The sequence below is a fragment of the Colobus angolensis genome, unplaced genomic scaffold, assembly GCF_000951035.1.
Source record: "Colobus angolensis palliatus isolate OR3802 unplaced genomic scaffold, Cang.pa_1.0 Scaffold5, whole genome shotgun sequence".
NCBI lineage: Eukaryota > Metazoa > Chordata > Mammalia > Primates > Cercopithecidae > Colobus > Colobus angolensis.
Window position 1 is genome coordinate 16,330,852 of NW_012118487.1, and position 16,720 is coordinate 16,347,571.

Genomic DNA, 16,720 nt, shown 5'->3' on the forward strand with positions numbered 1-16,720 from the left:
AAGCTGAAGGTCACATCTGGGTGCAGAAAGTTTGTTTTTCATTGTGTTATTTCTGCTGACGTGGGGTTTGTGGGGTATAAATAAAGTGAGGCGGAGGCTCTAGGTGCGGCCGCCATGTTCTCTGTTTGTCTTTGTCTTGTGTGTCTGTTCATTCTCCACCACCCCCGGCACGGGCCCCAACAATAGGTTAACTTATAAAACCAATGCTATCAATACATGTTGATGAACAATGTTGCTAAAAATTCGTAATCAAAATTTCACAATAACAATCCATAAGTTAAAATACTGGTGAATTGTATTTCATCAACGATAAGACTTTCTTTTTAATGGGTGGCATCCTGACAGACTTCATAGATAGTTGACAGAATCTGTGGAGGTATTTACAATGTCCATAACTTCTAAGTATTTGGCATCCGGAATACACAGGAAGCTCCAGCAACACACTTCAATGGCAGATTTAGAAAGCTGGGGAATGCAGGTGTTGGTGCAGATGTGGTGATAAAGGAAGCTTTATACATTGCGGTGAGAGCAAGTACTTGCAAGTACTTACTGGCCTTTAAGGTGGACATATATCACTGGAGATAGTCAAATTATGTAGCCATAACCTTTCTTCCATTATAAGGGAGACCACTGATCACTGATGTGTATGCTGTTGCTTGGAGAGGAAATAGTTGACTGATGACATCAGTATCTCCCTCCCCAATTATTGCTCTCAAACTCCTCTTGCACATCACTGACCTACTTAAGGGATTGAACAAAGTCTACTCTTATAATAGAAAATTGTAGAGAAAGTGTTCATTTTAAGAAACAATTATATGCAAATTAACTCGGTTGTGCAACTTGCTCTGCTGTTTTGATAAATATTAGAAAACAGATTATGAAAGAAAGAAGAAAAACACGGATTGAGTAAGTTAGAAGTATATTGCATGTGATAATTTTGTTTTTGCATTTTTTTATTTAGTTTTTATTTATATTTCTTATCCTATTAGACTTTATTATTTACAGTATATCTGTCAATGTACTATGGGTATTTTTAAGAAGTGGTGTCAAAATAATAAGATTCCATGTATAGGAGTATGAACAATTCTGATGATGCATTATAATTTTCTGAGTCATTTATTGTCTTAATTCGACACGGATCTCCAACAAGTTGGTTACTACGGCAAGAGCTACTATCAATAGGTTTCATGTGGACTGGTGTAATATGAGTCATCCCGTTCCATTGTGTATCATTTGTAGCCAAATAGAAATATACATTTGAATTTACATAAGTAAACATAAATTTATTAAATATAGTATTTATATAAGTGTAAAGCTTATTTAAATTTTTTATATTGCTGTAAATATGTCAATAGTAACAACAACTTGGAAAAGAACCAACCAGAAACTTTTCCTGTTTGACAAGGTGCTGATTGGCACCTTGGAGAAAGAACTGTGAATGTGATTTTTAAAACTGTGAATGTGATTTAAAAAAAAAAGTTTAGAAGCTACTTATGTGCTTATTAGTTGTAACTTCAAAAACGACTACTTTCATGTAACAAAGACTTGTTTAATTCAGAATATTTTATAAACTTGTGAAAATCTACATAAAGCAAAAGTAAATCTCCTGCTATGTATAGTAATAAGGCAGTCTAGCAGATGAGGAGTTTTTAATAAAATGTTTGATCTGAAAGGTCAATTGCAAGAATATTTCAAAAAAATCATTGGCCAGATTTGACTTATTGAGTGCTATAGAAATGAAGATTATCTGCAGAATGACTCTTCTTAAACATTTTAAAATGAGATGAACACATCTCTGCAATGAAATTGAGAAAATGATTTGACTTCAAGTGACAAAGTCCTTGGATTTAAGAACACTGAATCTTTGGGAAAATGTTGTAAAATAAAACACTGAAAAGTTCTCACTACTGCTTTGGTTCGAAAGCTATGAAGAATATCAGAATATCACATTTTATTGAAACCCATCTGGGAGAAATGTAGAAAACAATCGAGCTGCATTTCCACTCTTTGAACATTCGCACTTGAACAAGCGAGGGCCCTTTTTTTCCGAAATTCTGCTCAGTCTGACAACTTGTTACGAAGCAAAGAGAAAGCACTTTACAAAATGCAGGCTGATTGTATGATTAAGTTAAGATTAGCTGATTTGCCCTAAGCAGGTTCTGGGTTGTGTAAAAGAAGACTATACTATTATTCACAGAAAAGTAATAAAATTTTTTATGTAGTTTTCATCTTCATCAATGTGTGAGCACATTGTTATTTTTAAAAAACCAAGCGCAAAGACTTACATAATCTCATTTTAGTTCATATAAATCCCTGTGTTCTTATTCTCAAAGTTAACCAAAGTTATTTGTTAAGTTTCAAATTATTTAAGAGCAAATTTATCTATTTCATGAGTAAGAAAAAAAAAAAACCTCTACATGTATGCATGTATAAACTTATACAAAGATCAATAAACTAGTACATATGTAAAATAAATTTGTAACTTCTAGCCCTATATTTGGATTTGATCATGCCACTCAGCATGAAATGTTTTCTTATCAAATTTTTTTATAAAATTGTTTTTAAAGCTATTATTTTATTCATATGGTATTTAAATAATTATATCATTACTACATTTATTTTCAACATGTCAATACATTTTCGTGTTATAAATAATCTTACTTAAAAGCAATTTCATATCCACTAAATTGATTCTACCAAGTTCACCTTTAGAAAATTAAATATCATTTGGTTACCACAGTTATTCATCTGAAAATGTTTGCCTGGTGTTTTAAACATTTGTGAAAAAGAGATTACTTTCATGAAAGATCAGTTAAGCTTAATCTGGCTTTTGTTGCTGATGTTTTATTTTGTTTATCTTTGCCAATCAATTCTGGTTAAAAGTCAGTTTTTTATTTTAGATCAGAAAGAAAAACCTCACACGACATTCCACCTGTCACAGCTCATTAATAATTAGCACACAGTATAGAAGAAATTTGTGATTCGGATTTCAGGATTTTTTCAGTAAAGTTAAAAAACCAAGTAGGAATTTAAAAAGTAAAAATGTTCTGTCTGAATAAAATAAAAATATTTATCTGATTAGAATTAATATCCACTGTTGGAAAGAAAAACTACATAAGGAGGTGAATAAGAAGTTAAAAATAAGCATATCTACAGAAATATCTTTTGCTACGCCAAAGATCCTTGTTGATTTATTGTTAGATTGTTGTATTAGTCCATTTTCACACTGCCATTAAAGACATACCCGAGACTGGGAAGAAAAAGAAGTTTCATTGGACTTACAGTTCCACATGGCTGGGGAAGCCTTAAAATAAATGGCAGGAGGCGGAAGGAGCTTCTTACACCCGGCAGCAAGAGAAAATGAGGAAGAAGCAAAAACGGAAACCCCTGATAAACCCATCAGATCTCATGAGACTTATTCAATATCACCAGAATAGCATGGGAAAGACCGACCCCCATGATTCAATTACCTCCCGCTGGGTCCCTCCCACAACACTTGGGAATTCTTGGAGCTACAATTCAAGTTAAGATTTGGATGGGGGCACAGCCAAACCAAATCAATTGTGGTAGATAAATCACTGAATATGTTAACTTTGAAACGTAGATATTATAAATTTTACTTAGAGTTTCTCTGACACCTGAAACTTGATCAAGAATCCATCCACGGTAAAACGTTTGAGGAAGTCTGTTACAGAATTATGAGAGCGGATTGAGTTGAGCTTCTACAAAGCAGCATAGATAAATCTGATAAAAAATGACATTGAATATAAGAACTCAGAAACAAAAAGAGTGCACAATGTTTGGCTCTATTTACATAAAACTCCCAAACAAGAGAATTTAGTCTTTCAGTGTAAGAATTGCTCTTGATGAAAGAGGTAACTGGGAAGGGAGATGGGTCATCTGTGCAGGCCTAGTAACATCCTATGTCTTTATCTTGCATAGATTAATCACATATGTTAACATGAGAAAAATTTATTCAGGTAAACTCTTACAATTTGTGCCTTTTTGATGCATATTAAATATCAACAAAATTTATTACAAAGTAAACATTCCAAAACCAAACATACATTTAACAATAACATACAAGTCAAGTGATATTTATTAAAAATACAGCTTTCTGGAGAAAGTCGTGAAAGTTACATGAAGATAAAAAAGAATAAACAAAGAGAAGTATTGATAGACCAGTGATTTTACTGTACTGAGAACAGTATCAGAAAATGAGCCTCTGATTAAAAAATAAAAAAAATTACAAAGAAAGACAAAACAAAATAAACCCTTTAAAATTTAGCAATAAAACAAAAATGACTAATATTTAATTTAATTTAATATTTTATTTAAAGGTGATTCATTGTAGTCAAAAGAGTAAATTATCCTTGTTCACATTCTTTAGTTCATATGTAGAAAAACGAAAATCCCTATTTACTACTCTATAGATGATATGTAGATATTTCTAAAAATGTAAGGTCTTAGAAATCATTTTACACAATGCACTCATTTTTATCGCTGAAGAACTTACATATAAATGAGTCGGAGTTTTGCTCTGTCGCCCAGGCTGGAGTGCAGTGGCTGGATCTCAGCTCACTGCAACCTCCACCTCCTGGGTTCACGCCATTCTCCTACCTCAGCCTCCCGAGTAGCTGGGACCACAGGCGCCGGCCACCTCGCCTGGCTAATTTTTTGTATTTTTAGTAGAGACGGGGTTTCACCGTGTTAGCCAGGATGGTCTCGATCTCCTGACCTCGTGATCCGCCCATCTCGGCCTCCCAAAGTGCTGGGATTACAGGCTTGAGCCGCCGTGCCCGGCCAATTTCATTAAAATATTTTATACTCTAATATTAGCCTAATCATTTCATATTCAATACTAATTTATTTTTTGTCACCCTGAAGCAGTGTATTTTTGTGTGTGATTTGCACGTGTGTGTTATATTTGGTTATATTTAGCCACTCAAATTCTACATGAAATCTATATCTCCCACCACCCTATTTTTCAATTGTCTTCTGCCTCACAGATCTGAAATCACTCATGAGACTAGACTCATTATCTTATTTTGCAATGTGGAGAATGATTATTGATTTATTTATCATTAACTCTTAAATAGCTACATTTTTGTGTATATGACTGTATGTAAAATTGGGAGACGATGTATGGAATCATGAATTCTATTACATGCAAGAAGGAGTTATTATCTGCAAAAATATTCTCCTGCAAGCCCTAGGCTGTCAATCTCAGCTGTGGCAGTGAAACAATGCATTTCATATTATGCAGAAGCAGTTCCAAAACTGAAAAAAAATCCCTGGGAATAATTTATAAGCAAACATTCTCCTATGACTCCTTCAGATATAAGATCCTCAGATGGTAGGAAATAGACATAAACAAATAATTTATTTTGTCCCATGCTAGTGCACAGAAATATCATAAAGTTACAGACCCTGGTGCTGGAAGAAATTTGTAAAGGTCATCTTATCATTTGATACAGTTTTTAGGAGGTGGACATAGAGATAATCTAGCAAACATCTTGTGTTACTGATAAAAGAGTGAGGCTTAAAAAGTTTCACTTCCCAAGGGTAGTTTAAAGGGTAAATTCAGGACCCAGGTAGCCTTATCCCGCCTATGCTCTCTGTATTCTATGAAGCTGTCTTTATTAGCACGATTTCAGGAAAATCTACCCTTATTCTAGGAAGGCCAATCCTTTATATCCACTTTTAGGTAAACATGGAAAAATCTGTCTGGGAGTTTACACTTTAAAGATTTTAATGTTTATAAAAAAGCTGCCTTGTATCTAAAGGAATTTCCCAAGGCTGATTTTTAAAACCACATATAATTGTTTAGTCATTAATTGACATGAAGACAATTAATTGACATGAAGAGATTCCTTTCTAGAACTTTAAATATTTCTTTAATCAATGTCATCCTCTCTGCACAGCTTCTAGAGATTCCTTTCTAGAACTTTAAATATTTCTTTAATCAATGTCATCCTCTCTGCTTTCCATCTTTTCTCAGAAACCTAAGCACTTAAACATTTTATCTAAATTTAAACTGTGTTCCGAATTTCATCTACTTTTATTTTTCAAATATTTAGGTTTCTTCTTTAAAGCCTCAAACTATAACTTCCCACTAACTACTTACTTTCCTATCTACTGGTTATAATTATTTAAATATACCTGCCTGTATCTGTGTCTGTAACTCTATCTAAATCTTTATCTACATCTATGCATTTACATCTTCGTTTATATCTACATTATTTATATCTATATCTAGTTTCTATTACCTACCCCCACCCTAACTGAATTTCTAACCTCTCTATTGTTATTCTCTACTAAAAAAATACCAAAGCAAACTTTGTCTCACTAGTATACTACTTCAGTAAACTGTATGTCTCTAAATGTAGAGAAATGCAGTCCTTTTTCTGATTCACTGAGATTAATATCTTTCAAGGAAAAATAAAATAGTGAAGAAAACTAACAAACACAATGGAATGTGTTAAATGGAATTCAAATATCTACACCAAATGCCATTCAGCATGGATCTTAAATAAATGCAACCATACCTGAACCCCAAATCTACCCCATATAAATGGCTCCTGTATCATACCCTGAAGCTTCTGCAGTCCCTGAAATTCTTTACACAATCTGCAGCTAGCATTCCTTGTTGTTTCTTTCAATTTCTTTGACCATGGTTTTTTTTTGCTTGATTTCTAAATAGCATTTGAGTCTCGCCTTCCAGTATGAAAGACATCCCCAAAACAGAAGCATTATTATGTTCTATTAAGCTGGTGCAAAAGTAATTGCAGTCTTTATCATTAGTTTTGTACCAACCTAATATAAGTTAGCATTCATTTTTGAATATGTAAATACATAATCTAATACAAAGAGTGGAAAGGTAATATATCACCATACCATGCTAGTCCCTCAGAAATATATTACTCATTTGTGTATGTGTGTACATATAATTATGTATTATAATTATTATATAATATGATATATTACATATTAATATGTGATATATGTACCTATTACTCCCATATAGCCAAACATGCCCATTAGATAAATGACTAAAGTGTCACTGCTGAATCAAACATTGTATATGTTAATTTGTAGAGATATTATGAAATTTTCCTCACCAGGGAAGTTTTTTCTCATCCACTCATTAAAATATTGTTATCAAGCCTTTTTGGTGTTTATCAAGGTGGTGTAAAGGCTGGTATCTCAAAGTAGTTTTGAGTTGCGTTTCTCTTACCAGCAGTGCAATTAAGCATTTAAAATATGTAATCAAGAGTAATTTGCATTTCTTTTTCTCAATTCACACTGCCCTCTTTTATACTAAACTTTAGAAATACTGACTTTCAGGAACTTTTTAAAAATTAAGGAAATGAATCTTATCTGAGATGTGTTTTATTTTCTTAAACCAATTGGTCACTTGCCTTTGATACTATTTTATTTTTATATACTAAAACATGTGACCTTTGTGTCATTGTAGAAATTCTTCCAGTGCATACTTTTGATACACTGATTTCTCACTTATATGTGAGAACTAAAAAAAATTGATCTCATGGAATTAGAGAGTAGAATGATAGATGTCAGATAGATGCCAGAGACTGGAAAGAGTACGTGGATTGGAGTTGGGGGGATGAAGAGAGGTTGGCTAATGAGTAGAAACATATAGTTAGATAGAAGGAATAAGTTCTAATGTTTAACAGTAGGGAGACTATAGTTAACAACAATGCATTGTATATTTGAAATAGCTAGAAGAGAGGATTTGAAATGTTCCCAGCAGATAGAAATGATAAATACTAGAGATGATGGATATCCTAAATATGCTGACTTGACAACTACACATTCTGTATATGTAATGAAATATTACATGTACCCCATAAATAATGTACAAATATTTATGAATCAGTAAGAAAGATATCACAAAAAGAAAGCCTTTTCAATGTATTTTCTTTGAACATTGTAGCTTTCTCACTTTTAAATATTTGATATGCCTATAATAACTTTAATGTTAGATGATAGATAAAGATCCAACTGCATTTTTTCATCAGATACTCAATATTTACAACCATATTTATTAAACATAATATATTTCTGACATTGTTTCGAGAAGTCAGCTTTACTATGCATAACATTCTGTAACATTCTCATAAGTGATTGGGGCTATTGTTATCCTTTCTATTTTGTTCCATTGAAATTACACTGTTTTAATTGTTACATTTTAATAATTTTTTATTTTTATTTGGCTTGTTTTATACAAGCCAAATAAATTCTAATGACTGTTGTAAATTACTTATTTTTCTTTATAAATATAAAATTCATATATTATAATTACAAAATGATTTATCTTAATATTTCATTAGTACATTTGTTGGCATTCTTTTCCATGGCACCAAATGAACATTTTGACTTTCTCATATATGTGGTTTTATATGCACTAGGTTTTTGCACTTTCATTGCTTCATATAATGTACTTTTGTACCTTTAGAAATTTCTATCTTAATACTTACACTAATTGATGAAGTGTTCCCCACACTTTAATAGTTTTAATATAATAACAGTTTCTTACGTATTGTTTTGGTTGAAGTATTTTCTCTTAGGCATACTTTTGCATTAGTTTGCTTTTATGGTATTAATAACTTCTCCTCTTTGAACTTAGAAAGGCATATTTATTGCTCTAATTATTCCTAATGGATCAATTATTTCATTTCTTAAACATTTTTCTACTTGTCAATATTTTTCTTCCTTGAGATTGAGTTATTGTTATACTAGGGTAAGTGTAAATTTTGATAGTTTAAAATTTAATCAGCTACATATGTTGTACATATGTGAATATAATTTAATGTTAAAAGCAAATTCCTCTGTTATCACACTGGACAATGCATGTCCTATTCAAGTACATGCTATGTCATGACTTACATGATTCTCTCACATGGGTGACAAATGTCTAGTATCAGTTATCAACAAAGAATCTAAAAATCTTTTCCCCAAATCTGATTTTCTTAGCTTCCATAATTCATATTTTCTGTAAAATATATTTATAATCTCCTAAATTTAACTTTCTTCTGTTGAGAGAAAAGAGAAAAGGTAAACAAATTGTATCCCTTGATTATCTATTTTGTGAAAGTCATTTTCAAGGCATCCCTATTATTTTCTCCAATATTTAATTATCATTGACATAATAATTTATATTCCAGTTTTAAATATAACTGCAGGTATGTACCTTTGCTTTGGGATTAGCAGAATATGTTTACTTTCTGGTTGCCAAGCTCTCTTTTCTGATGAATTCGTGTTCCATATCACTGAGGCAGGTTAACCATCTCCACTCATCTCCTTTAGGATACAGGGCTTGAATATAAAATACAAAACTGCTCATTATACTGTCTCACCCTCTGGCCAAAATAAATTTTCACACTCACCACATGATTTTTGTGGCCTTTTCAGTTGCAACTTTTAGAGAGAATTATTATTATTTTTTTGAGACAAGGTCTTGTCACGTTGCCCAGGCTAGTCTTAAACTCCTGAGGCTCAAGCATCATAAACTATAAGAATTAAGTTGCCAGAGGCACTTTTGCTTAATTTGTGAACAAGAGCCTTCCCATCTTGAAGAGAGAGAATTGCTTTATTTCATGTTTGAATTCTTGGATTGAGCTATGCCAGAAGTCTATCTTCTCCTGAGTAGTTGTTATGTAGGCCTATGCATTCCATCTCATTACAGCTTAACACAGCTTAGTTTGGGTTTTTGCACCTTATATCCAAATGTGCTGTGACTAGCACAGAAAGCAATAACTGCATGGAAGGTATTGCAAATGATAAATGATTAAACTGGAAGCTGATGGTTACGGTCAGATGGTAGTGAAGCAGTTGATAAATATGTACATTTTATTATACTTTATATATTCTATGTTCCATTCTTGAAATGTAAATGATAAAATGTCAGGGTATTAGATTTTGTCATTACTTCTTGTGACTTTCTGTAAGATTCCACAAATTACTAAAACCAATCACAAAAATTATAATAAGCAGCATCACCACCAACCATACCAAACTTAGTCTAAACCGGCCCAATGGAAATCACATGGGCAAGCGGTGACAACCCGCAAAAAGACACTCTTTTACTTTTTTATCTGTAAAACCGTATGCATAAACTTATGTAATTGTCTTTTTTTTGTGAGATTACACAACTCAATTTTTTTGCACAAAGGTAATATTAAAGAGAGCAAAGCTTCATGACATTTAGAATCAGCAGTGGGTGGGAACCAATAATGGTAAGAGTCTAATTCCTTTGAAATTTGAGGATAACCTCTTCTATGAAAACTGTGCCTGCCGTGAGTAATGATTACACTTGTGCACACTGGGGCAAGTGAGAAATTAACCCTATCTCATTCAGTACCCTTTGTTAGAAGCAGAGAATAAAATGTTGCTACATGGCTGAGAGTTATGTTGATAAGAATCAAGCTGACTGGGCTCGGTGGCTCATGCCTGTAATCCTGGCACTTTGGGAAGTCGAGGCAGGTGGATCACAGGTCAGGAGATTGAGACCATCCTGTCTAATATGGTGAAACCCCATCTCTACTAAAAATACAACAAATCAGCCGGGCGTGGTGGCGGGGGCCTGTAGTCCCAGCTACTCGGGAGGCTGAGGCAGGAGAATGGTGTGAACCCGGGAGGCAAAGCTTGCAGTGAGCCGAGATCGCGCCACTGCACTCCAGCCTGGGCTGCAGAGTAGGACTCAGTTTCAAAATAAATAAACAAACAAACAAATAAATAAACAAATAAATAAATAAATAATAAGAATCAGAAATACCAAGGCATGGTATATATCCAAAGGGCATGAAAATATTGATACTAACTCAGCTTTAAGGCATCAAATGTATTGGCAGTTTACAGAATTTTTCTGGTAATTGCATTGCTTAAGTTACCACAAGTTTGAAACACTTTTACAAGTTTTTTTTTTAAATATTGTGGTAAAACATATGTAAGACAAAATCTGCTATTTTAAACATTTAGTGTTCAAATCAGTGTTGTTCATTACATTGAGCTACTATCATCACTGTTTCCAAAACTTTTTCCATTACCCTACAAAAACTCTGCAACCATTAGTAATAACTCCTTTTTTCTCCCTCTCTTTAACATATTAGCAAATACTATCAATAATATTTTAAAGGAATTACATATCATGATTAAATTGGAGTCATCTCAGGAACAGCAGGTTTCTTTAACATTTAGAAAAATCAACCATTATAATTCACCATGTCAATAAAACAAAAAAAATTTAATTATATCAATAGATGAATAAAACACATTTGGCAAAATTCAGCATTCATTCTGTATCAAAAATAAATAATAAATCAAAGCAAAACAAAATCTTTACCAAACTGGGAATAGAAGGAAACTTTCACAGTCTGATAAAGGACATCTGCTGAAAACCTAGAGTAAGGGGCACACTTTTGAAATGTTGAACACTTTTGTCTTAAGATTGACAATGAGGTGAGAATGCCCACACTAACATCTCCGTTCAAAACTATACTGAAGATCCTGCACAAAGTAATAAATAAATGAACTACTGGCATATAGATTTACAGAGTAGAAGAAAGAAATAGAAAGATGTCTAAATTATAGGTAGCATAATTTTGGTTATACAAAGTTTAAGGAATCTACAAGAAAGCTACTTGAAGCAATACATTCTTTTAGCAAGGTCACAGGATATAAAGACAATAAAAAGTAGTGCTCTTCTTACATAAAAACAATGAACAATTAAAAAATCAAACCTTAATTAGAATAGAGTCCAAACATAAAATATATGCTTAAGAATATATTCGCACAATATCCTCAATGTCTCTACAATTCTAATGAGCTACAAAATTCTGCTGAAACAACTTTAAATATATCTAAATATAGAAAGTTAAGCTATGTTCATACAAAAAGCCATAATTCTTTAGAAATATGATCTCTTCAAATGAATTTAGAGTTGCAATATAATCCCTAACAGTATCCCAACTGGCTTTTTTTTTGTTTGTTTATAGAAATTGGAAAACTTATTGCAAAATATACACAGATGTGCAAACAACTTACCATATCTAAACTAATTGTGAAAAAGAAAGCCACATTTTAAAGTACTTACTCTGCCTGATTGCAGTACTTGCCATAAAGATATGATAATTGAAACAATGTAATAATGATGTATAGATAAACATCAGAACATCAGATTAGTACAAAGAAGAGAGAGCCCCGAAAATTGTCATACCTTTGATTTCCAATTAAGATGCCAAGTAAATTCCATGGGGAAAATAGAACACTTTTCAACAATTGGTCCTGAAACAAGTGGACATCCATATAAAAATAATTCATCTGAATACTTATCTGACACTATACAAAAGTATTAACTCTAGTTGCATCATGGTATTAAATGAAAATTGTAATACTATGAAGTTTAAAGACGACAACATGGGGGAAAGTATTTGCTGACTTGGGGTAGGCAAAATCTTTTAAATAAAAGACAAAAACTATGAACCATAAAAGAAAAAATGCGGTAAGTTGAATTTCAGTATATTAAAAACAATTACTCTGAAAAGCAACATTAAGATAAAATACATAGGCGAACTACACACTGGAAGGAAATATTTGCATTGTATATATCTAACAACGCATTTTTTGCCGGGAGCGGTAATCCCAGCACTTTGGGAGGAGGAGGCTGGTGGATCACCTGCGATCAGGAGTTCCAGCCTGGCCAACACGATGAAACCCCAGCTCTACTAAAAATACAAAAATTAGCCGGGTCGTGGTGGCGCGCACAGAATTCCAGCTACTTGGAGGTTGAGGCGGGCGTTGCAGTGAGTTGAGATCGTGCCACGGCAACCCAGCCTAGGCCATAGAGCGAGACAGACTCCGTCTCGGGGTTGGTGGGGGAAAGTACTTGTGTCTAGAATATATATGACCTTAATGAAATGCATCATCCAATAAAATGTTGATAAAAACTTTGAATAGACACTTTTAAAAGAAATATAAGTGCTCATATGTGTACATGAAAGGTTTCTCGCACCTTTATTCATCAGTAAAATTCAAATTGAAACCACAGTGAGATTCCATAACATCCATTAGAATGGCTAAAATGTAAAAGACGGACAATTCCTGAAGATGTTAAACAACCGGAACTTTAATACACCATTACTCGGAAAGTGAAATAGAAAAGTCGTGGAGGAAAATAGCTGGGCTGTTTCTATTGAATTTAAATTGGCACATTCATCTGACTCAGCAATTTTGCTCCTAGGTTTTTACCCTCCCCTCAAATAAAAACACATGTCTACATCAATATATGTACATGAATATCCACAGCAGTTTCACTCATAATAACCTCAAGTTGAAAATAATATAAACGTCCATCAACAGTTGAATGAATAAACATATTTGGTGGACATCCTCATGACTGGATGCTCACCAGATAAAAAGGCAGGATCTCCTAACGCACACTATAACAGAGATAAACCTCAGAAGCGTAGACTAGATGACAGAAAACAGATATACCAAAGAGTACATATTGACTGCTTCCGTTTTTATGGAATTTTAGAAATGAAAATGAATATTTAGTGAGTGAAAGCACATCACAGGTTGGTTGGCTACAAGACTGAAGAGAATTAGCCTGGACAGAAGTTCTTGGAATCGTGAAAACATTCAAATCTTTATTGGGTTATCCATTATACTAAAGTATATCCTTATTAAATTCATCAAACTGCACACTAATAATGTGTGCATTTAATTTTATGTAAATTGACATTATTTTATTTATTGTTTATTATTTACTTATTTATTTATTTATTTTGGGGATGAAATCTCGCTCTGTTGCCTAGGCTGGAGTGCAGTGGTGCGATTTCAGCTCACTGTAAGCTCCACCTCCCGGGTTCACACCATTCTCCTGCCTCAGCCTCCCGAATAGCTGGGACTACAGGTGCGTGCCACCTTGCCTGGCTAATTTTTGTATTTTTAGTAGAGATGGGGTTTCATCGTTTTAGCAAGGATAGTCTCGATCTCCTGACCTCGTGATCCGCCTGCCTCGGCCTCCCAAATTGCTGGGATTACAGGAGTGAGTCACCGTGCCCGGCCTTTTAATTTTATTTTTAACTTTTATTTTAAGTTCAGGGTAAAAGTGCAAGTTTGTTACGTAGGTAAACTTGTGTAATGGGGGTTTGTTGTACAGATTATTTACTACCCAGGTATTAAGCCTAGTACCCATTAATTATTTTTTCCTAATCCTCTCTCTCCTACCCTCCACCCTCCAAAGGGCCCCAGGGTGTGTTGTTCCCCACTATGTACCCATGAGTTCTCATCATTTTCCTCCCACTTGCAAGTGAGAACATGCAGTTTTCTGTCATAAGCTCTAAATTTTTGTCTAATATCTACGTAATATTTGTACCATTTTGTTTGCCAGGGGACATAGATTACAGATGTTTGCCAGGGGACAGAGATTATAGATGCTTCTATTTGGCTTATGATTGTACTAAAATGCATAGTGTGCAGTACTCAAATGTCTATAGATGCATTTAGGCTCATTATGCCTGCCTTTGGTAGCTTCTAAATCCCAGCTGTGTTTCATTAGAAGGATCCATGAAGTAGTTGAACAAAGCAGTGCATTATCTAAAAATCAATTAAGAAAACTTCATATTAGTCCATATTTTGCTATTGTTGGTTTATTTGAATGGTTTGAGACATTGGTCTTACTCTATTTTGTATTTAATAACAAAAGGCTTAAAGTATACTGAGTGCCCTTTCAAATGAAGTGAGTTTGTATTATTTCAATAAATATATCAGAAAGAGAGGAGATCAAAGATTCTTTTACTCTTAAATGGTATTTTCAAAAAATCATCTGGCTAAAATGCATTTGAAGTTTATTTTTCAGTCAATATGAAAAAATCTGTTTGTGGTGATAAGACAGGGACATATTTTGCTATTTGACTCGAGGCAGTAGAAGTTGAAGGTTGAAGTGTCATCAAAGTTATCTTCCACTTTTTTTCTTAACTTTCTTTTTTAACTTGAATGCAGCTTCAATCAATAGTCTTGAAGCTCCAGATTATCTATCAAATGAAGAAAAGCTGTCTCAGGTAGCTAGATTCCCTAATCAAATATTGACCAGATCAGATCTTCTGGGTGATAAGAACAGATTTAAAACCCAGGGTGACATTCTTTGATGAGAATCACAGAATATCTATACTTGTCAAGATGAAACATATAGCATATATTTAACTCTCAAGTTATTAGTATGTCATAATAACATTATAAGTTATTACTACTGCTATAATTATATGTTTAAAAGCTAAAGTCAAAACTTTTCCTTTTTGCATAACTAAGATATTTATTTAATCTACATCTATAACCCAATAAAATGTTCAATTTGTGGAACTAATACTGAATCACAGTTTTAACAGATGAAGATAATTATTAGTCATGTATTTATAAATCTTACTGTTTTATTTTAGGTCATGTGATGTCACTCGTTGGAGTCCTAAATTATTTTTAAAATTAAGTAACTAAATACATACTTTCTAATAAGAGAGATTTCAGAGAAATAACTTCGTTCATGTCTTGAAAATATTTAGTGTGTAATTACACTCATCACATTTTTGTACATTTTTAGTGTGTCCTTGTGTTTTCTGAATTGATGAACAGATATTAGAGGATGGAGCGTAGCCACTGCGCATTGGGATTAAATAGAAAAATGTTTGTTATACCCGAGAGGTTAAGTCTATATAGGATTTTAATGCAGTCATCTTTCTCTAAAACATCATCTGTGGTCTGCTGTAGGAAAAGCAGAATCACGTTGTATTCATTGTTTAACTGTGAAAAATTAATGAATTATGTATATGTATAACACATTGCATGAAAGGAGGCAATAAAGTATCAGTCTGTGAATCATGCTTGGTGATATATCTGAATCTTTGGAAAATGAAAATTTGGAGTCAGGCCTAGATGTAAATCAAAGTTTTGTAATATGTAAGAGACCCAAATCACATCTTGACCTTCCATTTCAATGTCGGAATTGTCAGCCAATATCAGTGCCATTTACTGCCATCAAGCTCTTAGCACATCAATAATTCCAACATTTCCTTCTAATTTTTCCATCCCCTAGTTTTCCAAAAATGAGAGAGATTTGAGACAAGTTTTTTTTTTTTTTTTCTGGAATTGCAACAAATTGGTTATATAAAAACTTTCGATTACAGTTGTTCAATTCAAATAAGACTCTTCTCTTACTACTACCCAATAGCACTACATTTCATGGCTTCAGATATTCAAAGGCCCTGAATATACCAAGAATGAATCACAAGACTTTATTTGTATAACTATCAATACTCTCCAGTATTCTCAATTAATAGGAAGAAGAAAGGGTTAATTGTTAAATAGAAGTGGGAATAGAAACATAAGGTGATATTTTTAAGCTGTTGTTGAAATTAGAAAAAAAAAAAAACCAAAAAACTACTCCCCTCACTTTTTGGTGTTATTTTTCTAAATGTTCCTAACTTAAAACAAAATTCTGACAAGTGTCGAAGATAAGCTCATATTTGGCATGCTATCACACTTTGTGCATGACCCTAGGTCGCTGTATTTTACGAGATGCAAGCCTTAAATTTCCAGGAAATAGCCTTTTGTGAAAATGTTTTAAGGATAGAAAAAAACGTTTATGAGCTAATGTTAAAAACAGAGTAGTATAAAAATATATGCTCTCAACTGTGTAAAAGTA